At 37.6% G+C, this 17622-nt stretch overlaps 1 protein-coding gene and 1 pseudogene across 3 annotated transcripts in view; one reads left to right on the top strand and one right to left on the bottom strand.

Moving 5' to 3' along the window:
• LOC150099834 (leucine-rich repeat-containing protein 49-like) overlaps positions 1-17622 on the bottom strand; it is an 853241-nt gene that overhangs the window by 258578 nt on the left and 577041 nt on the right. The gene's annotated exons all lie outside the window — the stretch shown is intronic.
• Positions 183-678, top strand: LOC150099835 (putative ribosome biogenesis protein RLP24 pseudogene; annotated as a pseudogene).

Here is a 17622-nt window from a genome sequence, read left to right as displayed (position 1 = left end):
TATAACCATGTTTAATTATAGCAAAAATCTACTAGTTTCTCTTCATTATCATTAGAATGTGTATGTAGACTGTATTTTCCAACTGTTCTTTGATAAATATCTTCCTGTCCCACCTGCACTGAAATCCCCAATAATCAGTTTTGTCTTTAGATGGTCATAGTATATTATGTTTAACTTAAACAATGAGAGTCGAGAGATGTTACTTTTGTTCATCGGCTCTTTATCCTGGCCATGGAATGCAGTTTATTTGTAATGACTGCAAGTTATTTAAATTTTGTCAATCAAAATGCCATAAACTGTTCGAGAAGAAACGTAATCCTCACAAAGCACGGTGGACTAAAGCTTTCAGGAAAGCATCTGGGAAAGAACTTACAACTGACCCAGCATTTGAATTTGAGAAGAGGATAAATATTCCATTGAAATATAATTGAGAATTATGGAAGGACACATTGGAAACAATGAAGAAAATAGAGGGCATAAAGCAAAAAAAAAAGGCAGTCACAGTTTATCATAACTAGGTTAAGTAAATGCAAAAAACTAGAGAAGGAAAGGGATGTGGAAGTAGTACAGAAAAATCTTTCTCTAGTGAGGTCTGCTACAGCTTTACTTGTGAAACTGCAACAAAGTCTTGTAACGATGATAGAAGAGGCATGAGACCAAGAAATGGAAGAAAATTAAATTTTTGTGATCACGTGTCTTTTGAAATAAAATATTCAAAAAAAAAATTAAAAAAAAAAAAAAAGAATGAGAGAGAGGTATGGGAATGCTAGAAGAGAGAATAGGAGCAGTAGAGGAGAGGGGATGAGAGAGACATATGGGAATGAAAGAAGAGGAGAGACTGGAAACAATAAGAGAGAGAAAATGGTAAGAGGTATAATGTATGGTGACTCAATGATCCGTGGTGTTCAAGTTAGGATGCATGAGGAGTGTTTGCCAGGAGGAACAACAGAAAAAGTGGCTATGGCAATTAAGAGAGGTCAAAGGGTGGATGAGTTGATTGTGATGGTAGGAACAAATGACGTGTTCCTACCATCACGATGTAAGTTGGGCAGCGAGAGATATGAGATTTTTGCTCGAGGCTTTATGGAAGAAGATAGAGAGAGGAAAGATAGTGTGTGTGTTGCCTAGGTATGATAATGATGAGCTGAGCAGAAAAGCGGTAATATTGAATGACATAATAGCTAGAATGTGTGACAAGACAGGACTGGAATATGTGGATGCTTGGCGTGCATTTGAGGACAGAGAGGAATTGTATGTGAGAGACCGCTTACATTTGAATGAGGAAGGACGTAGGGATCTGGAGAGATTGCTGTTCTGAACGAGTCAGTGTGTCCCAGGGAGGATGGCAGCAGGGGTGGCCTCTTGTGGGAATGGATACTTGGGAGAAGGGGGACAACATCAGGTAACACTCAGCCCAGTGGAGTCTAGAGATGATAATGATGGGAATAGAAACAACGGTATTTATATGCTTTATACTGACCACACTATTGCTTCTGCTTGGTATCTCCATCTCTGTACCTGGCTCCCACTGAAGAGACCTCAATAAAGGTCGAAACTAGTCTGGGTAGTGACCCTTCCCTTAATGCAAAACGTTATACATATCTGCAAAGAGATGTGTTTTGCATTATGGGAGATACTGGGATAAGAGTGACGGTAGCTTGCTCCACTTTTGCTACGAGTTGCCCGGTGTTGTACTACCTTTCCCCACTCCTGAAGATATTTTCAGATGCACACTTTGTTTGCTCACACTTGGATAAAGGATTAAACTAAATTTATTATAGTCTAAACAAGTGAAAAATAAACTTTCAATATCTTTCTCTAAATCCAGAGTAATTTAATAAATATGTGGCAGACAACTCCTATAGGTAAAGATGACTTCGCTATTGCTTCTGCCGTATCTCCAACTCTGGGCCTGGCTCCCACTGAAGAGACCTCAATAAAGGTCAAAACTAGTCTGGGTAGTGGCCCTTCCCTTAATGCATAACATTATACATATCCGCATGGAGATGTGTTTTGCATTATGGGAGATACTGGGACAGGAGTGATGGTAGCTTGCTCCACCATTGCTACGAGTTTCCCGGTGTTGTACTACCTTACCCCAGTCCTGAAAATATTTTCAGGTGCAAACTTTGTTTGCTCACACTTGGATAAAGGATTAAACTAAATTTATTATATAAAAAAAAAAACATTGTTCAACTTCTCATTTATCACAGAAAGAACTTTCGACTATCAAACATCACATGAATGTAAATAGCTTCTTCGAAAAAAGTACACAACATCTTTTCGATTCTTACAAGCCAACGCAAAACAGCAAAGATTCAATACGTTGAGTTCCATTTCCGGGATTTCAGAACCAATTTCAAGAATTCTGAAGAAATATGATTTACCAGCCACTTATACACCTATTAACAAATTATTCACCCATTTTCCTTCTTCTTAAGATAAATCCGCAACTATGTCTCTACCTGGTGTGTATCAAGTTCCATGTAACTGTAATCTTTCCTACTTTGGACAAACTGGACGCTCTATAGAAAAAAGAGTTCAAGAGCATCAATCATCCATTCACTACAACAAACCCGAGAAATCTGGATTAGCTCAGCACGTAATGGAAACAAGCCACAACATCCTTTGGTCCAACACTCACCTCCAACACAGATGTCGCTATAAATTTGAATGTTTATTTAAAGAAAGTGTGGAGGCCTTACTTCACTGTCCTAACTTGAATCATAATGACTGTATACCTGGATCAAAAATTTGGGAAAGTTTAATCAGGATAACACATTAATTATTATTTTTATTTTTTTTTTAAATTTCCTATATTAGTCTAATGTTATTTAAGATTATTACATGAATTTCTAAATTAATATCTTTAATCATGACTCTGATAAAAAATGTTTACGCTTTTAATACTTAGTGATATGACATCACATGGCTCGTTTTATTTGTGAATGATCAATTGTTCGTATTCCACCTTGTTTTTTAGAACTATTCCTATGTAGCCACTGAAGACGGTCTGTAATATTCAGACTGAAATATTTGGCAAATTAAATAATATTCTTTTGTAAACGTGTATATATTTTATAATCCTAATGTCACAAGTATCTTTAAAGAATCAAATTAATGTTATCTTATTTCACCTTATTTCAAGTCATCAATAAGAAAAAAAGTATTATTATTATTATTAAAAAAAGAGCCATATGGCTTCATTTCGGCTATGTAAAATTACATATGAAAAGTGGGTATTAAAGAACCAACATTATTTTAAAGTCTAATATTTGTAGAAACTTATGAAAGTTTCATAAAATTTGACCTGAGGACTTATGGGATTACAATCCTTGGCACCAGAGTTACCATCAGCTTGCACTACTTAAAAGAACATGACCACTGACTAAGTGCTCATATGTTCACCTTTTATTGGTGCATTTTTTTTTTTTTTTGTAAATGAACTCAGTCACTGCATAAAAATAATTACTACAGAAAGAGCCAAATGGTTTATTTCAGCAATGTAAAATTACATAGGAAAAGTTGATATTAAAGATTCAACATATTTTTGTAAGCTCTCAGGTCAAATTTTACAAAACTTTCACAAGTTTCAAAACAGGAATACAATCTCGTGTTTGGCTTTTGAAATAATACCATCCCAAGATCCCCATTTAGTCAACGACTCATTGCAGGAGGTCTCTTTGTCATACACACAGCTCATTATACTGTGCATTAAATATATTCAAATGCTCTGCAGGCACCACATTCTTAGGTAATGCATTCCAGTCATTCACAACTCTTCATGCAAAAACTTGCTTCTCATTCCCTTGCTTACATCCTCTTTAAACAGCTTCCAGGTAGTGCTTTTGAAAATTTGCAATACATAAATCCATTTGTTTTTGCACTTCGTGAAGTATATATGAATTAATAAATTTTCCTTATCAATTACTTTGAAAGAGGCTATTAGGACATCATACTTAATGTTACAATAAAACTTCATTTGGTTTGCAGCATGCTGACTGAGTGGGGGATGTTTTTAACTAGAGAGAGAATAAATTCTAGTTGTTCTAATTACGCTATTATAATTACTCTTTCACCGAATACAGTGAATTGGCTCTATGTGCTGTATTTAATGATATGATAAAACTATTTTGTATGCAGATGTGCTATGTGGGGTCTGTGGGCGGAGATGTTTTTCACTAGCAGGATCATTTCCATGAAATATATGAGCATTTTATTATTACTGTTTGGTTTAAATTTCCAAAGCAAATATAAAATTTCCCTTAATTATTAGTTTCTGATATATCCTAAAATAAACAAATGCCCCCCCCCCCCCCCAAGAAAGTTTCAGTGGAAGCACTTGTCATTGTCCAATAAAAATGTGTTACAGTTTCAAAGATAGGACATAAAAGGGATTCATCATAACAGTGTAATTTGACAAATAAAAAAATCAAACACTGATTCTCAGTGCTGCAGTCATAGTCTGCAACTATGACTAATCAAATATATTACTTTTGACACCATACATTACAGACAAAATTATGTTCCACAATTCTGCATTTCTCAGAATGATCATGGAGGGAACAGGGAGTAGTATCAGTTATTTACATATTGTGTCGAATAGCCAAAAATTCAAGGGTAAGAATTAGACTATTCACGTGACTCGATATTTAATAAAAGGAGATACTGAAAAGAATTTATTTATTTTTTGTAGCCACATGTAAAAATGTGCCTGTGATATTATTTTAAACATACCAAAGTGGTAGATGTTGGTGTGCATTAACAGTACTAAAAAAATCAAAGCAGCTGGTGGAAGAATTAGCAGCTTGCATAACCATCTTAAAAGTCATTACAAAATTAGCCTATTTAAAAAGAGGAAAAGAAAACTGATGGTACAGCATGGAACCTCAATTGAAATTGCTGATGCTGACTGATTTTAATTCTTGATAAAAAATTACATCATAGTTTAACAATAGCGTTTTTTCTGCTTTAGTAGCACATGTAACAGCATGAGATGGATTCCACTTAAGTAAATTTTGTACCTCTGAAGATCTTTGAAAATTATTAATCACAAATGGATACAAAAACATTCTTAAATTATCAAAGACAATATGAAAAACTGGTTCATGGAATATGCAGAAAAAAACTAACAAACAGGTAATCAAATGGAAAAGATGTAGTTTAACCAAGCGATCAGTGGGTGGCTGTTAAGAACGTTACTACCTGCCCCACATTACAGTATACGAACATCACTGTCCATGCAAGTGATAATAAATGCTGGAACTTTGGTTTACACTGTATTCATGGTTCTATGCCTGCTAAAAGTTGCTCACCCTTCTTTAAAACAAAATGAAAGAATTTCATATTTCCTTTAGAAGTATTATATCTAATACAACAGATGGAGTTTCTGTAATAAAGAAAGTGGTAAAACTGATCAATGAAAATCGTCAATTATGTTTAGCACATGTCATGCAATTAGCCATAATCAAAGTTCCTTAAACTAAAAATAATTGACAAGAAAATGATGAGGAACATGAAAAGGTAGTAGAATTATCTGATACAGATGACTGTAACAACTCTCAGAAAGACTATGAAAATTCATAATTTTGATACTATATAAGTACTACATGCATCTGTCGATTCTCAATTAAATTCAATACAAAATATTCAACTGATTTCTGTAATAACAAAGACAGATTTTGACATTTCAAAAGCATTTGATTGGGTTTAGTGTATGGGCCTACTTGGTACACTGTCATTCTTAAGTATGCCTTCTTTTCTGCAATTCAATTCTGGCTTTCTCACTTGTTGCTAACTCAGTATGTGTCATGATGGATGATTTCCTCTCTTCAGATTTCTCCGCCAATTGTTAGAACCTTCAAGATCCACCAAAATCATTCTCCTGACCCAGATAAAATCTCATATCTCACATACTTTGATCTCATATTCTTCATGCATCTGCTCTCCACTCCACTCCTTATATCTCTTTCATTATTTTTATTCATCTGCAGTCCCTGTTTAATACTGTTTGTCATTCATTACACCAAAGTGTGCTGTCTTTTTCACTTGAGATATCCAGCTAGCTACTGCTGCTAATTAATATTTCTTTACTAGTTCCCATGCAATGATGATATCTCACCCTTCCAATTCCTCCATTTGTGGAACTGCCTAAAGGTGATTTCTAAGATTATCATCACCTTCCTTATAATTCCATATAAATTCATTTCTCCTTGATACTCCTGCATATTTATTTATCCTCCAAGTCAAAACTACATGGTCACTTTCTCAAACCAAGAGCAGCAATGCCATCTCAGTTACAATAAAATCTACTGATGACATGACCAAATCAAAAACAACTGTACCTCATGTTGTTACTGTTACATGTTGTCTAAGACAATTTTTACCTCAAGAATTTCTGGAATTCCATTCCTTACCACTACATGTACTTCCCAATTTACACTAGTGTAGTTAAAATCTTCCATAATGAGGAATCCAGAAATACCACTTAAATCTACTGGCCACAAAAAAAAAATGTAATAAACCATAATATGAATAAAAGGTGTGGTGTGTGTATATTATATATACATACACATACTGTACACACACCACTGCCACCATTTCATTTCAGCAACAAATGGAACGTCTTTAACAGAATTTCAAAAAGCCAAATTCAAATCATGTGCAATCATTTCTAAGGTCTGGTATGTTTCTCTTTAATCCTGCCAACTAGCCCACTGTTTTTTCCAGCAAGTTACTTCGGTTTCAAACTTGTTAACCAATTGCTAGTCTTTTGACAAGAAAAGTTTGTTAATGTCACTATCTTATCTATTGAAGTACACTACAATTGAATTTTGAGGAGGAATTATACATACAAATCCAATTCCAATTTTTATCTCTGCATCTCATATATAGCAGAAGAGTTTATTTCCATTTGAAATATCTGTAGAAGTATTATTATTATTATTATTCAGGCCTCCATGGAGTCAAAAGACTCATCGAGGGGAGGTTCCCCCCTAAGAAACATAAAGTCTATCATACCACTCCTTAAACTCATTCACTGTTCTCGTTCTCACCACTCCATCAGGCAATGCATTCCGTGGTTCAACCACCCTCCATGCAAAGAAACCACTCCTCACCCTCTTGCTCACAGTTTCCTTTCATAACTTCCAGGGATGGCCTCTTGTCATCACTCCCTCCCACTGTTCAACCAAGCAAAAGAACTCCCCAGTGTCAACCCTGTAACCACCTCTCAACAGTTTAAAAGTCTCAATCATATCACCTCTCCTTCTTCTATCCACCAAACTCTGCAGTTCACATTCCCTCAGCCGATCCTCATAACCAAAATTGTACAGTCCTGAAACCATCTTTGTCATCCGTCTCTGTATCCTTTCCACAGTTAATTTATCCCCTTCAAATCCTGGGGACCAAATCTGAGAACAATAGTCTAAATGTGGTCTGATCATAGACTTATACAACAGAATGATAACCCTTTTATCTCTGCAGGTCAGTGTCCTTCTCATTATTCCAGCAATCCTCTGTGTTACCTTCACTACCTTTGCAATATGTCCCCTAAATTTCAGGTTTCTATCAATCATCAAACCCAGATCTCTTGTCTCTCCTACTTCCTCCAGTTTAACTCCTCCCATAGAGTATGCAATGTCCCATCAATGTGTCCCAAACCTCAAGACCTTACATTTTGCTGCATTAAACCGATACCCCCATTCATTTGCCCATCTATCTAGCACATTCAAATCCTCTTACAGGGCTACCACATCTGCACTATTACTAATAATCCTTCCCAGCTTCGCATCATCCGCAAACAACTGAATATTCCTTTGCAATCCACGGACAATGTCATTGATATAAAGGTTAAACAATATAGGTCCTAGTACTGAGCCCTGTGGGACGCCACTTGTGACTCTCTGCCTCCATGAAACTGCTCCACCATACACAACTCTCTAATACCTATCAGACAGCCAATCCTGAATCCAGTTGACCAATCTGACATCCAGACCCATGTGCTGCAACTTAAATATCAGCTTATCATGTGGCACCTTCTCAAATGCCTTCACTAAGTCTAAGAAAATTGCAGTATATGTCTTTCCCTCATCTAATGTTCTTGTAACGTTATTATAAAAGGCTAGCATATTGCTAAAACAAGAGCGCCCTTTCACAAATCCATGTTGACTCTCACAGATAACATTACCCTCAACCGCCAAATGCTGTATACGGTCCCTCACTACCTTCTCCAAGATCTTAACAACTACTGATGACACACAAACTGGCCTATAATTAGACACTTCCAACCTGTTACCACCCTTATGCAATGGCACTATCGTTCCTTCCTTCCATTCCCTGGGTATCTTTTCCGCAGCCAGACTTTCATTGAAAAGCCAGGTTAAAGGCACTGTCAGTTCCCTAGCACATTCTCTCAAAACTCGTGGTGAAATACCATGCAGTCCCAAAGCTTTACTGACATCCAGAGTACTCAGTATCTGAAACACACTCTCCTCCTGTACCTCTAAACCTTGAACCTGCCCTATCACTCTAGCATTAAAACTGACTCCTCCAGGATGAAATACTCCAATAAAGTGTTCTTTGAACAATTCCACTATGTCCTCTGCATCAGTCACTCTATTCCCATTTTTATCCCACAATATCATCCTTCCACAGTCATTTCTCCTCTTACTGGCCACATGGCTAAAAAATTCCCTAAGATTGTCTTTGGATCTTAGGGCCAATCTCTTCTCATATTCCAGTTTCGCTTTCCTTACCACACTAGTCACTCTTCTGGCCTGTGTCTTATATTCTTCATGCATCTTCTCTTCACTTGTCTCATTATATCTCTTCCATAGCCTCTTTTTCGCATGCAATTCCTGTTTAATATTGATTGTCTCCATTTGAGGACACAATTTGTCACTTTACTTCAAATTGTGTCCTCTTCCTCATTCAACGTTCTTTCACAATTTCTCACACACTAATGATATCCCAGCCTTCTAATTCCTCCCTCCATGAAACTTCCTGAAGTTGATGTCTAAGACTATTATAATCACCTGCTTTATAATTTCACATGAGTTCCCGTCTCTTTGATACTCCTGCATGTCTATTCATTTTCCAAGTCAAAAGCATATGACTCTCTCCAACTGGTGGGTGAGATGTCATCTCAGTTATTATCAACTCTTCTGATGCTATAACCAAATCCAAAACTCTTGAACCTCTTGTTCCCTCTGTTACATGTTGCCTAAGACATTTGTCCCTCAAGAATTCTAGAAATTCCATTCCCCTATTGCTACATGCATCTTCCTCTCTCCAATTTATACTACTGTAGTTAAAATCTCCAATAACAATCATTCTTCTTGCACTTGCCAAACTTAACTGTCTAAACATCTCCTGGTCCACATCCTCTGTGCTGCTTGGTCTGTAGCAACACCCCACTAAATATCCTGTCTTTCCCACCTCTACCTCACACCATATGCTCTCAAAATCATTTGTCTCACTGCCTTCCAAAGCCTCCACTCTTAGAGGACATAAGTCATCACTTATCATAAGCAGTACCCACACCACCACGCTTTCCCCTCCTATCCTGCCAAAAAATGCTGTACCCAGCAACTTCTATTCCTGTTATTATATCCTCTTGCTTTCTGCGCCACCAATTCCTCTCCCTTATTCCGGATACTCCTGGCATTAGTATAAGGCATATATGTGCCACTGTTTCTATACCCAGCATTATCCCCTCTAGACTCCACTGGGCTCAGTGTTACCTGATGTCGTCTCCCTTCTCCCAAGTATCCATTCCCACAAGAGGCCACCCGTGCTATCATCCTCCCTGGGACACACTGACTCGTTCAGAACAGCAATCTCTTCAGATGCCCACGTCTTTCCTCATTCAAATGTAAGCGGTCTCTCGCATACAATTCCTCTCTTTCTTCAAACGCACTCCAAGCATCCATACATACCAGTCCTCTCTTGTCACACATTCTAACTATTATGTCATTCAATATTGCTGCTCTTCAAAACCATATGACTCTCTCCACTGGTGGGTGAGATGTCATCTCAGTTATTATCAACTCTTCCGATGCTATAACCAAATCCATAACTCTTGAACCTCTTGTTCCCTCTGTTACATGTTGCCTAAGACATCTGTCCCTCAGCTCGTCATCATCATACCTAGGCAACATGCACACTATTTTTTCCTCTCTCTATCTTCTTCTGTACAGCCTCAAGCAAAAATCTCATATCTCTCACTGCCCAACTTACATCACCACTCAAGTCATTTGTTCCTACCATCACAATCATCTCATCCACCCTTTCACCTCTCTTAATTGCCCTTCTATTGTACCTCCTGGCAAACACTCCTCACACATCCTATCTTGAACACCACGGATCATTGAGTCACCATACATTATACCTCTTACCATTCCCTCTCTCTTATCGTTTCCATTCTCTCCTCTTCTTTCATTCCCATAGGTCTCTCTCATTCCCTCTCCTCTACTGCTATTCTCTCTTCTAGTATTCCCATACCTCTCTCTCTCCTACTAGAAGAAGACTCACCACTTTGATTTGATTTCCTTAACTAATTTCTTTTGAACAACTGACCCAAATTCTTTACACTTCATGTCATTTTAATACTGATCCGCTACTGAGCCTATGTAATTTTGAAGTGAGTAAACAGTTTCTTGAATTTAGCTTCATAATAGGCCATATTTAAAAAAAGGCACTTCAGGTGTTTAAATATTTTAGAATCCATTGTTCTTTGGAAAACAGCTAGAGGTTTTACCCAAGTGATTTCTGGCAAAGTCCATGTCACAGAATTTTTTGTCAAAATTTAATGTCTCACAAAATCTAAATGTCTTCATTTTAAAAGTGCATTGGACATCTTTAGGAATTTAGAATTTTTCAGCAGACCCAGGATATATTTTTATAAATTACAGAATGCAACTATGTCTTCATAGCAGATTCCACTTGAATTTCTTGAGCCGTTTGTCTTGGAAAACATGTCTTAACCATCTTTAGTTGAAGCCATAACAGAATTCTTTTCTCCAGTGTTTTTAATACCTCTGGTCCCTTACCTCTTACTTTCCTCTTCAGTTTTGACATGTTTCAAGAAAGCTTAAAAAAAAAGTGTAGTTTGTATTTCCTTTCATTTGATGTCTATAATGAGGGTGAATTCATATAAATTATCCATTAAAATAATTCAATAGGAAAGACAAATAATGACATTCACAAAAACAACAGAAAATGGTTAACACCCAATGGAGCCAAACTAACTTTTCATGACGTCATGTCTTTTAAAAGAAATGTTTCTTTTTTTTAAATAATACTATTAAAAAACCTTTTAATCCTGTAAAATGTTCAAGACTATAATTACACTAAGCTAATTAATGTTCTGAATTGTGAAAATAAGTTTACACCAATATTGCATTACAACTGTATGCCTCCTTAATGGTTAAAGAGGGTGCTGGGAAAATGAGATTATAAATTTGTGTAATTTTGTATTACCATTGGTAGTGAAACAACTCCGCGCAGTTAGCCAAGTGGCTTTGCGCTTCGCAACCATATGCCTGGGGAAGGAGTGTCCCAGGTTCGATTCCCGTCGAAGAAGTGAGGAATTTGAGGATCTTCCTCAGGCATAGCCAAGTTAGTCGGTCTTGGGCACGGGCAGTAGGGTTTTTTCTGCCAGTTTATCTGGCGTTTATCATCCTGCAAGAAGGCAAACCGGCCCCGTGAACATACACTTCTACAGCCAAAAAATATATCCCCCCAAGTGGCAGACTAGGCAACAGGTCGGTTAGAGTGGTACTAACAAGTAGTCGCATCTAAGTAACACACAGACCCTGCATAGGAAGCGGGAATAACGCGTAGTGAAAGAAGAAGATTGGTAGTGAAACAAATGAAAATCTGTCTTTTTAAATTAATTTTTTTGTTTAACGGTATCTCTGATTTTTATAACAATGATGATGACTTTCATGTTATATGAAATGAAATGTTTGAGAATACTTGACTATTTATTTCATAATTAATCTGCAATGCATGGTAGGGACTTAAGTTTTTAACAGAGGGCAAGAGATGAATAGTGCCACCTGCTGTCAGAGATATGAATTATTTCATATTTTAGAAACAACAGTGAAGCACATCTTTGAGAGTATCTTAATGCCAAGTAACTTTTAGCAAAGGCAAACTACTAAGAATTAACTTATTAAATTAATTATACTATATCCAGATTGAAAACAAAACTTCTTTATTACATTCATTCGAGACTGCTGTGATCAAATAACTTGATAGTGAATGAGATGTTTTCAAGTGGCAAAAAAGAGAGAGACGAAAATAAGACAATATATTTTGAACACATTTAGAACGAGGCTGAAAATTCATTCACCACTTGTCTCTGGTAACTAACTTGTGATGAGTGGGCAAGTGGATTTCTGGAGCCATACCCACAACAATCATTCTTTTTGTACTCTCCACATCCAACTACCTATACATCTCCTGCTCTTCACTCTGTATGCTCCCTGGCGTATAACCACATCCCACTAAATATATATCCTGCCCACCTCACATATAGCCTCACATCATCCGTTCTTAAAACCATTAATGCCATTGCTCTCCAAATTCTCCACTTTTAGAGGACATAACTCATCACTTATTATAAGTAATACTCCACCACCACCATAGTAATACTTATTTATAGTAATTCTGTCTCTATGTTCACTGAGCATCTACAGATGTCGTATGGTCAATCTGATGCTCGGTGATGTGCCACACTAAACCTCATCATGTAGTCCTGTTGTTTGTTTTCTGGAGGCCACAACTCTCTGAAGATCAGTTACTCCACACACACCATCCATCCATTTCATTGATGGTCTATCCTTTCCACTTTTCCAGGAACTTTACCTTCTATTACTGTTCTGAGAAGTCCCCCTTCCATTCTTCTGTCAATATCCTCAAGGAGCCTTAAAGTTCTACTCATCTTTTCTAACACCCATTCATTTGTACGCCTTTCAGTATATGAAATCCTCAACAGCCTTCTGCAACACCACATCTCAAAAGCAGATATCTGTTTCTTATCTGACTTCTTAAGGTTCCAAGTCTCATATCCATAAGTAGCTGTTGGAAAAAGAACTGCTTCTCAAATCCTCAACTTTGTTGCCATGGAGATAGATTCATCTTCCAGATTTTAGACAGTGTGCCTCATCAACAGTTCTCTGACTGTTGTTTTAGCCATTCCTAACCTTTTTCTGACATCTTCTGAACAGCAATTCTTCACATTAATAATGGAGCCCAGGTACTCAAACTTGCTAATTTCCTCAATTCTTTCTCCATTAAGGTACACTTGTTCCTCAAGAGTTTCTCTGTTTGTATTTTCTTTGAGAACCATTATCTTTGCCTTGCTAGGATTGAGTTGAAGTCCTCTATTATTACTGATCTTGTTAGCTTTGTCAAGAATTAGTCATAGTTCTTCCATGTCATTAAAAAGGAGTACTGTATCATCAGTACTCCTTTGTAATGACCTCAGATTACTGATCAATCTACCTCCTATCCTAATTCCTGTCCTGATCTCATCCAATGCTTCAAGCATGATGTTCTCCACATATATACTTAACAAGGGAGGAGAAAGTAAACATCCTTGCCTAACTCCTTTTTACGACTCGAAGCCAGTCAGTCAATCCAACACCTGTTCTTACCGTGACTTCTTGCTCCCTATACAAGTTGGCTATCAAACTGATAGTGTGTGAGGAAAACCCATTCTTTTCATTACTTCCCACAGTTTCACATAGTCAACACAGTCAAAAGCTTGAGAGTAGTATAAGAAACACATTACCATAGGGAGTCTGAATTCTTTATATTTTTCTATGATCTGTCTAAGGCAAAGGATCTGATCTCTGGTGCCCTTACCTTTCCTAAAACCTGCTTGTTCCTTGGGCATCTCTGCCTCAACTTTGGCTTCAATCCTATTTAGCACGATCTTCAATAAAATTTTGCTTGCATGAGATGTTAAACTAATAGTTCTTGCAAGCCTTCATATCTCCCTTCTTATGTAGTGGTATGAAAACCGACTTCTTCCAGTCTCTAGGCGATGATCCCGTCTACCATATCCTTGTAATTAATTTAAAACACTCTTATCCCTCCATCCTCTGTGGGCTTAATTAACTCTGTTGGGATTTCATCTGCACCTGGGGCCTTATTGCTGTCAAGCTGCTTAACTGCTCTTTCAACTTCATGCATAAGTGGAGGGGGTTCTAAATCGGATTTTTTTTGGTAGAGGGCTCCTCTAAATTTTCTTTATCCACTCTGCTGTACAGTTCCTCACAGTATTCTTTCCACCTGTTTATGATTTCCAACTTTTCTGTTAGTAATTCTCCATTCCTGTCTTTGATGACATTGAATTTAAGCTTAAACTTGTGCTTTAAGTCATGAACTAAATAAAACATCCTTTTATAATTGTGCCTCATCATCTGGAACTCTATTTCTTCATATTTATTAATATAGAATTTTTCCTTGTCCTGCTTGATGGCTCTTCTGACTTCTCTATGTAATCTCTTGTATTCTTCAGTCCCCGGCTCTTTGTTTATCCAATCGCCTTCTTTTGATTAGTTCCCACGTTGAATATGATATCCATGGGTCTCTTAGTCTTCTTATTGGGCCGAGATACTTCTTCACTATATCCTGTATTATCACCTTGACTCCTTCCCAGAGAATCCAAAAAATCATCCAACCGAGTTGATGTTTCTTCTTGAATCCACTAGGAATTACTCTAACATCCAATCTAGTGGGATGTTCCTGATGTGAAAGTTTTCAGTCTTAGTCTTACATTGGCTCTTACTAGTTGATGGTCTGTACCACATTCTGCTCCAGGACAAGTATGCACATCACAGATGCTTGTCTTCCACCACTGGAGAACAAGGATAATCAATCTGGTGCCTTGACCTATTAATGTTAGATGTCCAAGTATAGGTCTGTTGTGGATATTTCTGGAAGCAGGTATTGGTAATAACTAATCTGTTAGCACAGGCAAATTCCAACCGTCTTTCACCATGGGTTTTACATTCACCCAGACAAAACATGCCACACTTCGGCCTGACTCTCATACTCTTTCCCACTTTTGCATTTAAGTCCCCTAAGATAGGTAGGCAGTCCAAAACAGTTTGTAAGTTTTCAAAGAATTCCTCACTCTCTTCTTCTGGCCTATCAGTGTGGGGTGCATAAAGTACCACAATTGATACATTGGTAGGCCGAGCCTTAAGTCTAATAGAAAGTATCCTACCATTAATTGGGTTATAACTGAGAAGGCTTCTTGCCTGAGCTATCACAGCTGCCCTAGGATGTTTTGAGTCACCACCTGAATAAATAACAAGCTTACCATCCTGTCTTTTTAAGTGACCTCCATTCCATTTGGTCTCTGTAATTCCCAGGATGTCAATTTTATACCTATTCATCTGTTTACAGACAATCTCAACAGTACCCATCTGTAGACCCCAAACATTCCCTTCTAAGATTAATCTTATACCTTCTGTGTTCCTCATTCACAGCATCACTGACTTTTGATGGAGACTGTAATATACTTCTCGAACAGGACCCTCTGCTTAAGCCCTGAACGTGGCTCTAATTATTCTGCACGACAGCCGATGCAGCATCAGATGTGTTATAAGGACAACCATATTAGCATTTTGGAGTGAAGTCACTGCAAGAAGAAAGTGGTAGGGTTGCAGAGGCCCTTTCCACATAAGATGAGATGAAATAGCAAAATAGGAAAGATTCATCCTAGCCCTTGAATACTCTAATAGCATTTTTTGGGGGGGGGGGGGAACAGTCTACAGATAATATAACAGATGTATATTACATGAAGTATAAACTTCATAGAAATACTCCACCATGAAAAATCCTATAAACTACTACTTTTACTTCTGTCAACCATGTTTCACTGATCCCACTAACCTTTGGACAGGCTCAGGCTACCAGTGCAACCAATTCATCTCCTTTGTTACTAATACTCTTAGTATTCGTATAAAAAAGAAACATTAATGCAGTGTTCCCAAACTGTGCATCACAGCACCACAAAATATTCCAATATTTAAACTAAAATAACTGCACCAACTGTGCACTGCAATTGTTATGTAGGCCTATGTTCTGACTTTGGGTGCCATGAAATGAAAAAGTTTGGGAACCACTGCATTAATGCATTGTCAGCATTTCAATACCTATTATTATTATTCCCCCTTCTCCAAAGTTACTATTCCCTAATAAGCTGCCCTACCATCCACCCTGATAACTCGTTTCCCTACACCAACACTCACTTGCCAGCTATTTTGCTATTCATTATTGATACTCTTCTTCAGCTTTGCATGATCACTCCAAAGTAACATACTATCATCCCCCCCCCCTCTCTTTTCTGTCATACAACTTCAAGCATTAACCTCAGATCTCTTCACGATCTGATTCAAACTGCCTCTCAAGTCATTCATATCCACCATCATAATCATGTCATCCACTCTCACCTTGCTTAATTGTCATAGTCAAATTGCCTATCATTCCTCCAGAAAAACACTCCTCTGTCATTCTATTTTGCACTTCACGGATCATAGAATCTCCATAGATCACACCTCTTGACACTTTCTCTCATTGCTCTCACATGCCGTCCTGTCATCTCTCTATCCCCATACCCTGCATTTCTCTTGCCTTCCTCTCATTCCCCTAGTTCTGCTATTCTCTCTCTCTCTCTCTTTCTATTATTCCAATAACTATCACTCCTACTCCCCTTCAACATCACATCCATTCTTTCCAGTTACCTAATTTCTTCTTTTATGCTTCTGAACTCATTCCTCATACATTCCACTTCTACCTCTCACTCTCCAAGCAACCTACTCTCACTTGACATTCACCAGCCCAATCAACACCATCTTCCAAATCTACTATAATCTCTAATTTTATATCCTCATTCACATGATGCTCTTCTTCCTCACCCTCAATCATAATACTCATCTCTCTCTCTCTCAGGCAGCATTCACTCATTACAAACATTATGCTTTCCAAGTCTGTAATGCTAATTTCCATATCGCCGAGCTCTTCCCATTTTCTACATTTTAAGCAGACATTATCTCCCAGGTCTCTTATTTGTCACATTTCTAACCAGAATTGAATATGCTGTAAGAACCACACACAACAAACACTTGTTGTATGTTGTGTGAAATGTCCTTAAATGATAATAGGCCAGGTGCTAATGTATCGGAAATGGGGATGTGAGTTCAATGTTGCAAAATGTAAGGTTTTAAAATTTGGAAAACAACGATGGGATGCAGAATTTACAGAATTTATGCTTGGTGAGAATATATTGTTGGAGGTGGAGGAAATAAGAGATCTGTGGGTGATAGTGGATAGGGATCTGAAATTTAGGGGACACATAACCAAAATTGTGAAGACAACACAAAGGCCTCTGGGAATGATGCAGAGGACACTGACTTGTAGAAGTAGGGAGATTCTTTTTCCATTATATAGGGCTTTGATTAGGCCACACATGGACTATTGTGCCCCGATTTGGTCACCTGGTTTTCAGAAGGATGAAGAGATGTTGGAAAGGGTCCAAAGGCAACCGACTAAGGTAGTTTCTAACCTCTGGAATGTCGAGTATGAGGAAAGATTGAGAAG

Source organism: Typopeltis vanoorti, chromosome 14, assembly GCF_054136105.1.
Source record: "Typopeltis vanoorti isolate ZY-2024b chromosome 14, IOZ_Tvanoo_1.0, whole genome shotgun sequence".
Lineage (NCBI taxonomy): Eukaryota > Metazoa > Arthropoda > Arachnida > Uropygi > Thelyphonidae > Typopeltis > Typopeltis vanoorti.
Note: the sequence above shows the minus strand (reverse complement) of the source record. Positions and strands in the feature narration are given on the sequence as shown.